Source organism: Acipenser ruthenus, chromosome 20, assembly GCF_902713425.1.
Source record: "Acipenser ruthenus chromosome 20, fAciRut3.2 maternal haplotype, whole genome shotgun sequence".
NCBI classification, from domain to species: Eukaryota; Metazoa; Chordata; class Actinopteri; order Acipenseriformes; family Acipenseridae; genus Acipenser; species Acipenser ruthenus.
The window spans coordinates 9806216-9818736 of NC_081208.1; the positions used below are offsets into that span (position 1 = coordinate 9806216).

General features: G+C 45.6%; 1 long non-coding RNA gene across 2 annotated transcripts in view; it reads right to left on the bottom strand.

Annotated features, from left to right (window-relative positions):
- Window positions 1-11567: 11567 nt before the first annotated feature.
- LOC131698970 (uncharacterized) overlaps window positions 11568-12521 on the bottom strand; it is a 2203-nt gene continuing 1249 nt past the window's right edge. Inside the window, exons 3-4 of one of the 2 annotated variants that reach the window (XR_009307963.1) lie at window positions 12378-12521; window positions 11568-12261 (exon numbers count right to left, since the gene is read on the bottom strand). The exon at window positions 12378-12521 is cut by the window's right edge and continues 48 nt beyond it. This is a non-coding gene — a long non-coding RNA (uncharacterized LOC131698970). The other variant, XR_009307962.1, reaches the window with a different exon arrangement.

The following is a 12521-nucleotide window of genomic DNA, read 5'->3' on the forward strand; positions in this document are numbered from 1 at the left end:
GCAGTCCTGACATCTGTAGGATGGTCATTCCACTGCTGCGGGGCGAGGGTGGAAAAGGAGCGGGCTCTGGAGGCAGGGGAGCGCAGAGGAGGTAGAGACAGTCTTCTAGTGCAGGCGGAGCGGAGAGGTCGAGTGGGGGTGTAGGGAGAGATGAGGGTCTGGAGGTAGCTGGGTGCAGTCTGGTCAAGGCATCTGTAGGCTAGTACAAGAGTCTTGAACTGGATGCGAGCGGTGATCGGGAGCCAGTGGAGTGAGCGGAGTAGTGGAGTAGCGTGGGCGAAGCGAGGCAGAGAGAACACCAGGCGGGCAGCGGGGTTCTGGATGAGCTGGAGCGGACGGGTGGCGGACGCAGGGAGGCCAGCCAGGAGGGAGTTGCAGTAGTCTAGGCAGGAGAGTACCAAGGCCTGGACCAGGAGCTGGGTGGCGTAGTTGGTGAGGAAGGGTCGGATTCTTCGGATGTTGCTCAGGAAGAATCGGCAAGTGCGTGCCAGAGTGGAGATGTGCTGGAAATAAGAGAGGCAGGGGTCCAGGGTGACTCCGAGGTTCTTAGCGGAGGAAGAGGGAGAGAGTGTGGTACATTCCAGGAGGAACAGAGATAGAGAGATCAGAGGAGGGGGAGGAGGAGGTAAAGAAAAGGAGGTCAGATTTAGAGAGGTTGAGTTTGAGATGATGCGAGTGCATCCAGGAGGAGATAGCAGACAGACAGGTAGAGATACGGGAGGGGATTGTGGAGTCAGAGGTGGGGAAGGAGAGGAAAATCTGAGCATCATCAGCATAGAAATGGTATGAGAAACCATAGGATGCGATGAGGGGGCCCAGGGAGCGGGTGTAGAGAGAGAACAGGAGAGGGCCCAAGACTGACCCTTGGGGGACTCCTGTTGAGAGAGGGCGAGGTGTGGAGGTTGCTCCACGCCAGGTTACCTGGTAAGTGCGGTTGGAGAGGTAGGAGGAGAACCAGGCCAGAGCAGTTCCAGAGATTCCCAGGTCAGCAAGAGAGAATAGTAGGATAGAGTGATCGACAGTGTCAAAGGCAGCAGAGAGATCGAGGAGAATTAGGACAGAGGAGAGAGAGGCAGCTCGGGCAGACTTTAGTGAGTTGGTGACAGACAGGAGGGCGGTTTCAGTGGAGTGAGCAGAGCGGAAGCCAGATTGGAGAGGGTCGAGCAGAGAGTGGTTGGACAGGAAAGCAGAGAGCTGGCGGTGTACAGTCCGCTCGAGGGTTTTTGAGAGGAAGGGTAGGAGGGAGACGGGACGGTAGCTCTGGAGGGAGGTGGGGTCGAGGGTAGGTTTTTTGAGGAGGGGAGTGATAGAGGCTTTTTTGAAGGCAGAGGGAAAGAGACCAGAAAGGAGAGACAGGTGTTGAGAAGGGAGGAGATGAAGGGAAGTAGAGCAGGAGCAGCAGCTTGAAAGAGGGGAGTTGGGAGGGAGTCCAGGGCACACGTGGTGGGTTTGTGACCCTGGAGCAGGGAGGAGAGGTCAGAGTCTGAGAGGGGTGAGAAGGTGGAGAAGGAGGGTGAGTTAGTAGGGGGTGCAGTGGGTGTAGGGGTTGGAGCAGGAGTGGGTGCGGGGGAGGGAGAGGTGTTAAAGAGTTTGCGGATATCTGAGGTTGGAGGAGCAGCGGCGGAGGGAGGGCAGAGGACGAGGGCGAGAGGACAGAACAGGGATGTGAGAGACAGTCATAGCAGGACAGGTGAGATAAAAAGGCATAGTGGGAGCAGTGGGGTGGAGGGTACGGACCTGACTAGTAGATGGCTTCTTCCAGAGCGCCGTTAGGTTCGGATCTATTGGAACAGTGTCTCGGCGCAGGCCTCCCCTCGCTGGACTCCCACAGCAAGACTCCCGGCTCTTTTGTTGAGGCTCTTCGGTTGGCTGGCGCAGAAACAGGCTGCCTAATATATATAAAACAACTGCGTGGCAAAAGAACCAACTAAACTGCGTGGAAACCAATCAAACAGCAAATCAACTTATATTCAATTAAACCACTCACCTGGTTCTAATCACACACTAACTCAGCCAATTCAAAACACCACCTTACAAAGTTACCAAATGTAGTTAATTTAAAAATTACTTGAAGCAGGAACTTGCCTATCTGCCTCAGTCCCTGGTTCCTGTAGACTGACCACTATTATATGCCCACCCTTAAATAGGTTCCACCTCACTTTGCAAGGGGACTGGCACAACTGCTAACTGCTCTATTGACAATACTTTTACACACTTCAAAGGGGATCACACCACTACACAAGGCTGTGTGGAGACCAATCCAAATGCAAACGACTCTCTTCAAGTTAATAAACCAACCTCCCTGATACAATTACAAATTGCAAATACCCTATTATTCAAATAACCACACTACCTGGTATAAAATCACATACACGTAGGAGCAGGACCAATTACCTATCTGGCCTCAGACGCTGGTTACCTGTAGACTCCCACAGCTAGACTCCCGGCTCTTTTGTTGAGGCTCTTCAGTTGGCTGGCGCAGAAATAGGCTACCTAATATATATAAAACAACTGCGTGGCAAAAGAACCAACTAAACTGCGCGGAAACCAATCACACAGCAAATCAACTTCTATTCATTAAACCACTCACCTGGTTCTAATCACACACTAACTCAATTCAAACACCACCTTACAAAGTTACCAAATGTAGTTAATTTAAAAATTACTTGAAGCAGGAACTTGCCTATCTGCCTCAGTCCATGGTTCCTGACATAATTAATAAATAATATGATGTATTGTATTATATTGACTTATTATTATTGTTATTGTTCTTATCATTGTTGTTTTTATCAAATTATATTAATTATTTTAATTACAGTATTAATACTTCCGATTTGACACCGGCTAATAAATAACAGAGTAATACAAAAAGGCGGTGTATATTAGAATAAACAAATAACACTGCTACATGATGGCAGCATTTACGTTTTTAATTGTTATTGTAACCTACTTCATATAGTGGTTGGGAGTTCCACGCTGCCTCAGCAGAGTGGGACTTTATGGTAAAGGAATACTGCAGCTACCAGTCTCTGCTCTAACCGAGGAGTTTAAGTGCGCCAAGGTCAGACTGGAAATGACATTAGTAGAGTCACGCGATAAATGCGTAAGGGAGGCAGCACCTGTGTTGAAAACTGGAAGAAAGTGGGCGGCAAAGAAAGCTGTGGAAGATGCAAAGGCTGCCCTTCGAATTGGTGATATCATGGGGCAAGTTCAGCATGGAAGAGGGGGTCTTGGTTTCAGTTCAGCTCCTCCTACATGGCACAAGGCAGCCCCAGCTCAAAGGAGGAAGCTGGTAGTCAACGAGGTGCAAAAGCAGGAGGAGAGGATGAGGTGTATAAAGGCCATTTCCCAGGCCAAGCAGGGAGAATGGATGAGATGGATGAGATGGGAGAGTGTGGAACAACGCAAGATTATGGACCTATGGTCAATGAAACAGAGCAGGATCAGTTTCCTCATCAGGTCAACATATGATGTTCTCCCATCACCACAGAACCTAAACCTCTGAGTAGGAGAGGATCCCTCATGTCCTTTGTGTTCATCACCTGCAACATTAAGGCACATTTTGACAGGATGTAAGGTGGCTCTTAGCCAAGGACGGTTTACTTGGCGCCATGACCAGGTGCTGCGATGTTTGGCCTTAGCATTGGAAGACAAGCGTAACATGACCAATAAGTTGTCACCTGTTCCATCAAAACATTACACACAAAAGACAACATTCCTCCGCCCAGGAGAGCAACCACCAAGAAAAGGTGTTAAAACCAATCCTCGCCCAGGACAACTGGAAGCTGCTAGAGACTGGAAAATGCTGGCAGATGTTGGTCAACGGCTTATTTTTCCACCTGAGATTGCCACCACTAACCTTCGACCAGATATTGTCTTGTGGTCTGGATCAGCACGCCTTGTTCACCTGGTAGAGTTAACAGTGCCATGGGAGGATGCTGTAGATGAGGCGTATGAGAGGAAGAAACTGCGACATGCTCAACTAGCCACTGAAGCGGAACAGCGAGGATGGAGAGTTCGGGTTTACCCAGTGGAAGTGGGTTGTCGAGGATTTGTGGCACACTCTACAACCCGGTTTCTCAGAGACGTCGGATTCAGTGGCCAAGAGTTGCGTCGCACAGTGAAGAACTTATCTGAAGCAGCAGAGAGGACCAGCAACTGGCTGTGGTTGAGACGGAAAGATTCTGGCTGGGGATCTCAAGCACAATAGAAAGAAAGAAACGCTGATGTACAGGTAAGTAAGCTGGGCTGAGTTCAGTGGGGGACGGAGGGGGGTGATGCTGGGACGCCAGAATCACCGTCGAGCCCTCTTGAGGTGTCGTGGGCTAGTCGACGAAACACTGAGGATGGAAGGTGCCCACTTGAAAACCCCAGAGATGTACCCTACTTAGCTCAATCCAAACGGTTGTCATGCTGATGCGCTGGGGAGGCCGCACTGTGGTTGATCCCCGCAGCCAGCATCGCAGCCGTTGTGTGCTGATGTGCCAGGGAGGCAAAATAAGCTGATCCCTGGAGCCAGCATTACACTTCAGCCATTAACACCAGACAGAAGGATATCTACATCATCATATGGAAGGAAACGTAAATGGATGTGGGGACTTTACAGTCTTGCACCAGGGCCTAGTAACAAGAATAATTGTGTGTATTATTACGGTAGGCTATTGGGTGTAAATACGGTTGCTTATTAGTGGCAGCGTCTGCAGTGTTCTCAGCTAAATAAATGCATTTGGAAACACTGAAAGACATATTGTTTTTTAGTGGTGCAGTCGGCACCCTAATTTTGTATTCGATTATCCTATAGGCATTTATCAACGATAATCAGTGCATTGACGTTTTATTTTTCAAAATAAAGAACAAACGAACAAACATTATTTTTTTAACAGAAGATCCAATAACAAAAAAAAAAACAAAAAAAACCGCTGTGCATAATAGTTAAATAAACAGGTGCAACTTGTATTCAAATCAGAACACTTCCGATTTTATATATATATATATATATATATATATATATATATATATATATATATATATATATATATATATATTACAGTGGATCACCTTACAATTATTATTGCTATTTCAAATAATAAACTGCAGCAAACTACCCACTTGTTTGACAGATCTTGATTTACTTACTTCATCCTTTTTTTTACGGGATCCACAAAGACAAGCGTATTTGTGTACACGCTATATTTTTATTAGTTAATGTGGGCTTTTTATAGTTCTTCATAAATACTGCACGATTGTGTGGTTTTAATTTGTTAAGTGTGTTTAAAGACAGTTGTTTTTTGTTTTTATAAACTGTGTTTAATGCATTTGTGTAATGGACTAAATTGAGACGCAGGCGTGTTTACTTTATATAAACATTCACACTATCTAATGTACTTGATAACATTAATTTATAAATTCAGTTGATGGCTTTGGTTAATTTTTGTGTGACTAATTTGAATTTATTAAAATTAAAAGTATAGAGTACTTTGATATATGTTTCAATATTAACTAATACATATTATTAAAATAAATGGATTAAAATGCATGGATATACTATTTGATTCATTGTTCAGTCATTAGGAAAATAAGAAAAAAAAAGTAACATCAAATGTTGCTTTCAATGTATTTAAAGTGTTTTTGCATAAACTGGCTGTTTCTTTTTATTTATATTTTTTTTAGTAAGTTCAGCAGCAGCTGTGTTTGAGGGAGGAGGTAGGAGAAATGCTGGAATCACAAACAAAATCACGATTATTATTATTATTATTTATTTCTGAGCAGACACCCTTATCCAGGGTGACTTACAATCAAAAGCAAATACATTTCAAGTATCACAGTACAAGTAATACAATTAAGAGCAAGATAAATACAATGACTTTGGTTCAAGCAAGTACAAGTGTGACAATACAATACAATGATAGCAGATAAGTGTCAGTGATAGTTACATCAGGATATGATTAAATACAAAATAGTACAGATTAAACACGTGGCAGATTACAGTACTCTGACGTACAGGATTAAATGCAGTAAAATAGGGGGCAGATAAGAGCAAGTAAAGCGCATTTAAGGAAAGGTGATAAGTGTCCCAAGCGAAGAACAGAGGAGTTCTACAGGTGCTTTCTGAAGAGGTGAGTCTTGAGGAGGCGCGGGAATGTGGTCAGGGACTGGGCAGTCCTGACATCTGTAGGATGGTCATTCCACTGCTGCGGGGCGAGGGTGGAAAAGGAGCGGGCTCTGGAGGCAGGGGAGCGCAGAGGAGGTAGAGACAGTCTTCTAGTGCAGGCGGAGCGGAGAGGTCGAGTGGGGGTGTAGGGAGAGATGAGGGTCTGGAGGTAGCTGGGTGCAGTCTGGTCAAGGCATCTGTAGGCTAGTACAAGAGTCTTGAACTGGATGCGAGCGGTGATCGGGAGCCAGTGGAGTGAGCGGAGTAGTGGAGTAGCGTGGGCGAAGCGAGGCAGAGAGAACACCAGGCGGGCAGCGGGGTTCTGGATGAGCTGGAGCGGACGGGTGGCGGACGCAGGGAGGCCAGCCAGGAGGGAGTTGCAGTAGTCTAGGCAGGAGAGTACCAAGGCCTGGACCAGGAGCTGGGTGGCGTAGTTGGTGAGGAAGGGTCGGATTCTTCGGATGTTGCTCAGGAAGAATCGGCAAGTGCGTGCCAGAGTGGAGATGTGCTGGAAATAAGAGAGGCAGGGGTCCAGGGTGACTCCGAGGTTCTTAGCGGAGGAAGAGGGAGAGAGTGTGGTACATTCCAGGAGGAACAGAGATAGAGAGATCAGAGGAGGGGGAGGAGGAGGTAAAGAAAAGGAGGTCAGATTTAGAGAGGTTGAGTTTGAGATGATGCGAGTGCATCCAGGAGGAGATAGCAGACAGACAGGTAGAGATACGGGAGGGGATTGTGGAGTCAGAGGTGGGGAAGGAGAGGAAAATCTGAGCATCATCAGCATAGAAATGGTATGAGAAACCATAGGATGCGATGAGGGGGCCCAGGGAGCGGGTGTAGAGAGAGAACAGGAGAGGGCCCAAGACTGACCCTTGGGGGACTCCTGTTGAGAGAGGGCGAGGTGTGGAGGTTGCTCCACGCCAGGTTACCTGGTAAGTGCGGTTGGAGAGGTAGGAGGAGAACCAGGCCAGAGCAGTTCCAGAGATTCCCAGGTCAGCAAGAGAGAATAGTAGGATAGAGTGATCGACAGTGTCAAAGGCAGCAGAGAGATCGAGGAGAATTAGGACAGAGGAGAGAGAGGCAGCTCGGGCAGACTTTAGTGAGTTGGTGACAGACAGGAGGGCGGTTTCAGTGGAGTGAGCAGAGCGGAAGCCAGATTGGAGAGGGTCGAGCAGAGAGTGGTTGGACAGGAAAGCAGAGAGCTGGCGGTGTACAGTCCGCTCGAGGGTTTTTGAGAGGAAGGGTAGGAGGGAGACGGGACGGTAGCTCTGGAGGGAGGTGGGGTCGAGGGTAGGTTTTTTGAGGAGGGGAGTGATAGAGGCTTTTTTGAAGGCAGAGGGAAAGAGACCAGAAAGGAGAGACAGGTGTTGAGAAGGGAGGAGATGAAGGGAAGTAGAGCAGGAGCAGCAGCTTGAAAGAGGGGAGTTGGGAGGGAGTCCAGGGCACACGTGGTGGGTTTGTGACCCTGGAGCAGGGAGGAGAGGTCAGAGTCTGAGAGGGGTGAGAAGGTGGAGAAGGAGGGTGAGTTAGTAGGGGGTGCAGTGGGTGTAGGGGTTGGAGCAGGAGTGGGTGCGGGGGAGGGAGAGGTGTTAAAGAGTTTGCGGATATCTGAGGTTGGAGGAGCAGCGGCGGAGGGAGGGCAGAGGACGAGGGCGAGAGGACAGAACAGGGATGTGAGAGACAGTCATAGCAGGACAGGTGAGATAAAAAGGCATAGTGGGAGCAGTGGGGTGGAGGGTACGGACCTGACTAGTAGATGGCTTCTTCCAGAGCGCCGTTAGGTTCGGATCTATTGGAACAGTGTCTCGGCGCAGGCCTCCCCTCGCTGGACTCCCACAGCAAGACTCCCGGCTCTTTTGTTGAGGCTCTTCGGTTGGCTGGCGCAGAAACAGGCTGCCTAATATATATAAAACAACTGCGTGGCAAAAGAACCAACTAAACTGCGTGGAAACCAATCAAACAGCAAATCAACTTATATTCAATTAAACCACTCACCTGGTTCTAATCACACACTAACTCAGCCAATTCAAAACACCACCTTACAAAGTTACCAAATGTAGTTAATTTAAAAATTACTTGAAGCAGGAACTTGCCTATCTGCCTCAGTCCCTGGTTCCTGTAGACTGACCACTATTATATGCCCACCCTTAAATAGGTTCCACCTCACTTTGCAAGGGGACTGGCACAACTGCTAACTGCTCTATTGACAATACTTTTACACACTTCAAAGGGGATCACACCACTACACAAGGCTGTGTGGAGACCAATCCAAATGCAAACGACTCTCTTCAAGTTAATAAACCAACCTCCCTGATACAATTACAAATTGCAAATACCCTATTATTCAAATAACCACACTACCTGGTATAAAATCACATACACGTAGGAGCAGGACCAATTACCTATCTGGCCTCAGACGCTGGTTACCTGTAGACTCCCACAGCTAGACTCCCGGCTCTTTTGTTGAGGCTCTTCAGTTGGCTGGCGCAGAAATAGGCTACCTAATATATATAAAACAACTGCGTGGCAAAAGAACCAACTAAACTGCGCGGAAACCAATCACACAGCAAATCAACTTCTATTCATTAAACCACTCACCTGGTTCTAATCACACACTAACTCAATTCAAACACCACCTTACAAAGTTACCAAATGTAGTTAATTTAAAAATTACTTGAAGCAGGAACTTGCCTATCTGCCTCAGTCCATGGTTCCTGACATAATTAATAAATAATATGATGTATTGTATTATATTGACTTATTATTATTGTTATTGTTCTTATCATTGTTGTTTTTATCAAATTATATTAATTATTTTAATTACAGTATTAATACTTCCGATTTGACACCGGCTAATAAATAACAGAGTAATACAAAAAGGCGGTGTATATTAGAATAAACAAATAACACTGCTACATGATGGCAGCATTTACGTTTTTAATTGTTATTGTAACCTACTTCATATAGTGGTTGGGAGTTCCACGCTGCCTCAGCAGAGTGGGACTTTATGGTAAAGGAATACTGCAGCTACCAGTCTCTGCTCTAACCGAGGAGTTTAAGTGCGCCAAGGTCAGACTGGAAATGACATTAGTAGAGTCACGCGATAAATGCGTAAGGGAGGCAGCACCTGTGTTGAAAACTGGAAGAAAGTGGGCGGCAAAGAAAGCTGTGGAAGATGCAAAGGCTGCCCTTCGAATTGGTGATATCATGGGGCAAGTTCAGCATGGAAGAGGGGGTCTTGGTTTCAGTTCAGCTCCTCCTACATGGCACAAGGCAGCCCCAGCTCAAAGGAGGAAGCTGGTAGTCAACGAGGTGCAAAAGCAGGAGGAGAGGATGAGGTGTATAAAGGCCATTTCCCAGGCCAAGCAGGGAGAATGGATGAGATGGATGAGATGGGAGAGTGTGGAACAACGCAAGATTATGGACCTATGGTCAATGAAACAGAGCAGGATCAGTTTCCTCATCAGGTCAACATATGATGTTCTCCCATCACCACAGAACCTAAACCTCTGAGTAGGAGAGGATCCCTCATGTCCTTTGTGTTCATCACCTGCAACATTAAGGCACATTTTGACAGGATGTAAGGTGGCTCTTAGCCAAGGACGGTTTACTTGGCGCCATGACCAGGTGCTGCGATGTTTGGCCTTAGCATTGGAAGACAAGCGTAACATGACCAATAAGTTGTCACCTGTTCCATCAAAACATTACACACAAAAGACAACATTCCTCCGCCCAGGAGAGCAACCACCAAGAAAAGGTGTTAAAACCAATCCTCGCCCAGGACAACTGGAAGCTGCTAGAGACTGGAAAATGCTGGCAGATGTTGGTCAACGGCTTATTTTTCCACCTGAGATTGCCACCACTAACCTTCGACCAGATATTGTCTTGTGGTCTGGATCAGCACGCCTTGTTCACCTGGTAGAGTTAACAGTGCCATGGGAGGATGCTGTAGATGAGGCGTATGAGAGGAAGAAACTGCGGCATGCTCAACTAGCCACTGAAGCGGAACAGCGAGGATGGAGAGTTCGGGTTTACCCAGTGGAAGTGGGTTGTCGAGGATTTGTGGCACACTCTACAACCCGGTTTCTCAGAGACGTCGGATTCAGTGGCCAAGAGTTGCGTCGCACAGTGAAGAACTTATCTGAAGCAGCAGAGAGGACCAGCAACTGGCTGTGGTTGAGACGGAAAGATTCTGGCTGGGGATCTCAAGCACAATAGAAAGAAAGAAACGCTGATGTACAGGTAAGTAAGCTGGGCTGAGTTCAGTGGGGGACGGAGGGGGGTGATGCTGGGACGCCAGAATCACCGTCGAGCCCTCTTGAGGTGTCGTGGGCTAGTCGACGAAACACTGAGGATGGAAGGTGCCCACTTGAAAACCCCAGAGATGTACCCTACTTAGCTCAATCCAAACGGTTGTCATGCTGATGCGCTGGGGAGGCCGCACTGTGGTTGATCCCCGCAGCCAGCATCGCAGCCGTTGTGTGCTGATGTGCCAGGGAGGCAAAATAAGCTGATCCCTGGAGCCAGCATTACACTTCAGCCATTAACACCAGACAGAAGGATATCTACATCATCATATGGAAGGAAACGTAAATGGATGTGGGGACTTTACAGTCTTGCACCAGGGCCTAGTAACAAGAAAAGAAGTGGTCTCTCTGAATGAGAAAAAAAGGACTCGTCTAGGATTTGAACCCAGGACCTCTCGCACCTGAAGCGAGAATCATACCCCTAGACCAACGAGTCACATGGTTGATTTGGTTGGGTATTGGTTTTTCATCTTGATACAATCAGCAAAATACCATGTACATTTTTCTCAGCATTGCATTCATGCGCTGAACATCGTATTGGACTGTTCAGATAAGTACAGTTAACCCTGCATAGAACTGAGGATAAAGCGTAGCTGTTTTTTCTATAAGGATAAAGCGTAGGTAAGTTTCTATCTAGCATTGGTGGTATAGTGGTGAGCATAGCTGCCCGGCCAACGCATCGCATTATTATACTTTGTTTCCTATGTACCAGTGTATGGCTGCATAATCCCTATAAACCAGTGACGGATTCAAAAATATCAAATTCCGACACACTTAACCATATATCGTAGTGCTCGTAATTTTTGAGAACACAAATGTGGTTTATATGTATGTATTCACTTCTATTTTTAAACATATATGTTCTTCAAAGTTATTTTTTTCTAAATACCTTTCTTCCTCAGTGCTTGTGTATACTACTATTGTCTGTTAACATATAATTTATATATATATATATATATATATATATATATATATATATATATATATATATATATATATATATATATATATATATAGATAGATATATTTCAAGGAAATGACAGCAGCCCTGAAGAATTCACACAAGTCCTAATGGAATCTTTTCCAAACTTAAATGAGTGTGGAGGCTTTGAGCTTTTAAAGATATCTGGCTCTACACACAGCTGTAAGTTCTCTGTGATTCTGTGCCCTAATGAAGGGTACTGTACAAGATACCTCCGAAATCCAGAGACACAAATTGGCTCTGCAGTCATATATATGAAGTTGACTTAATATGGATCAAGTAAGAATTTATTGATTTCTTATGATAATTCTAAGTGTGTTCATAAAAGGATATGTCAATAAGAAGTTAAAATGTATTTAGCATTTTTATTTAGGGGGATTTGAAAGTTCAATGTGTTTATTTTCTATCTTTTTAAACATGTGTAACCTTCAGCAATAGTGTAACATTGCACTTGCAGTGAATGATACAAGACTGACACAATTCATCTCATAGGTTCCTGGATTTTCTTTACCTACTGGACCATCAATGAAGTGTATCATATGTGAGAAAGACTTCTCCTTTTCCAAAATAAAGAGTCACAGCGACAACTGTAGTGGGTATGAATTTTTTCTTAATGTATTTATTGAAGGTTAACAAATGCATAATCTTTTTTGAAAGTTTTACTTTAGTTTAAATGAACAAATACCTTTAGTGTGTAATGTAGGTTTTAGGAAATGGTAATTCCAACATTGCTGTTCACAACTTCTTAGTCACTTGATACTAAATGATTCTGAATTCATATTTATTATTTTAGAGCGCAGGCGACTTCACTTCAGAGCACAGACCTTGTAGAAAAAGAAACAGTAGAGGTGCCATCAACAAGTGTGTCAGTTAAATGGATACTATAGTACCACAGACAAGGAGCATCATCCACCTAGTGTAATATTAAGTTCATATTTACCTCTGATTGTGCACACTTCATCCAGTGATGTGTGAACTTCTGTTCTCCCCTCTGCTGTTCACCATGAAGTGTGCCACGTCTACATTTCCTCCCCCTTTATCTGATTTCACCCGGGCAGGCTCCGTTGTTGGTGGCAGCTTTAAG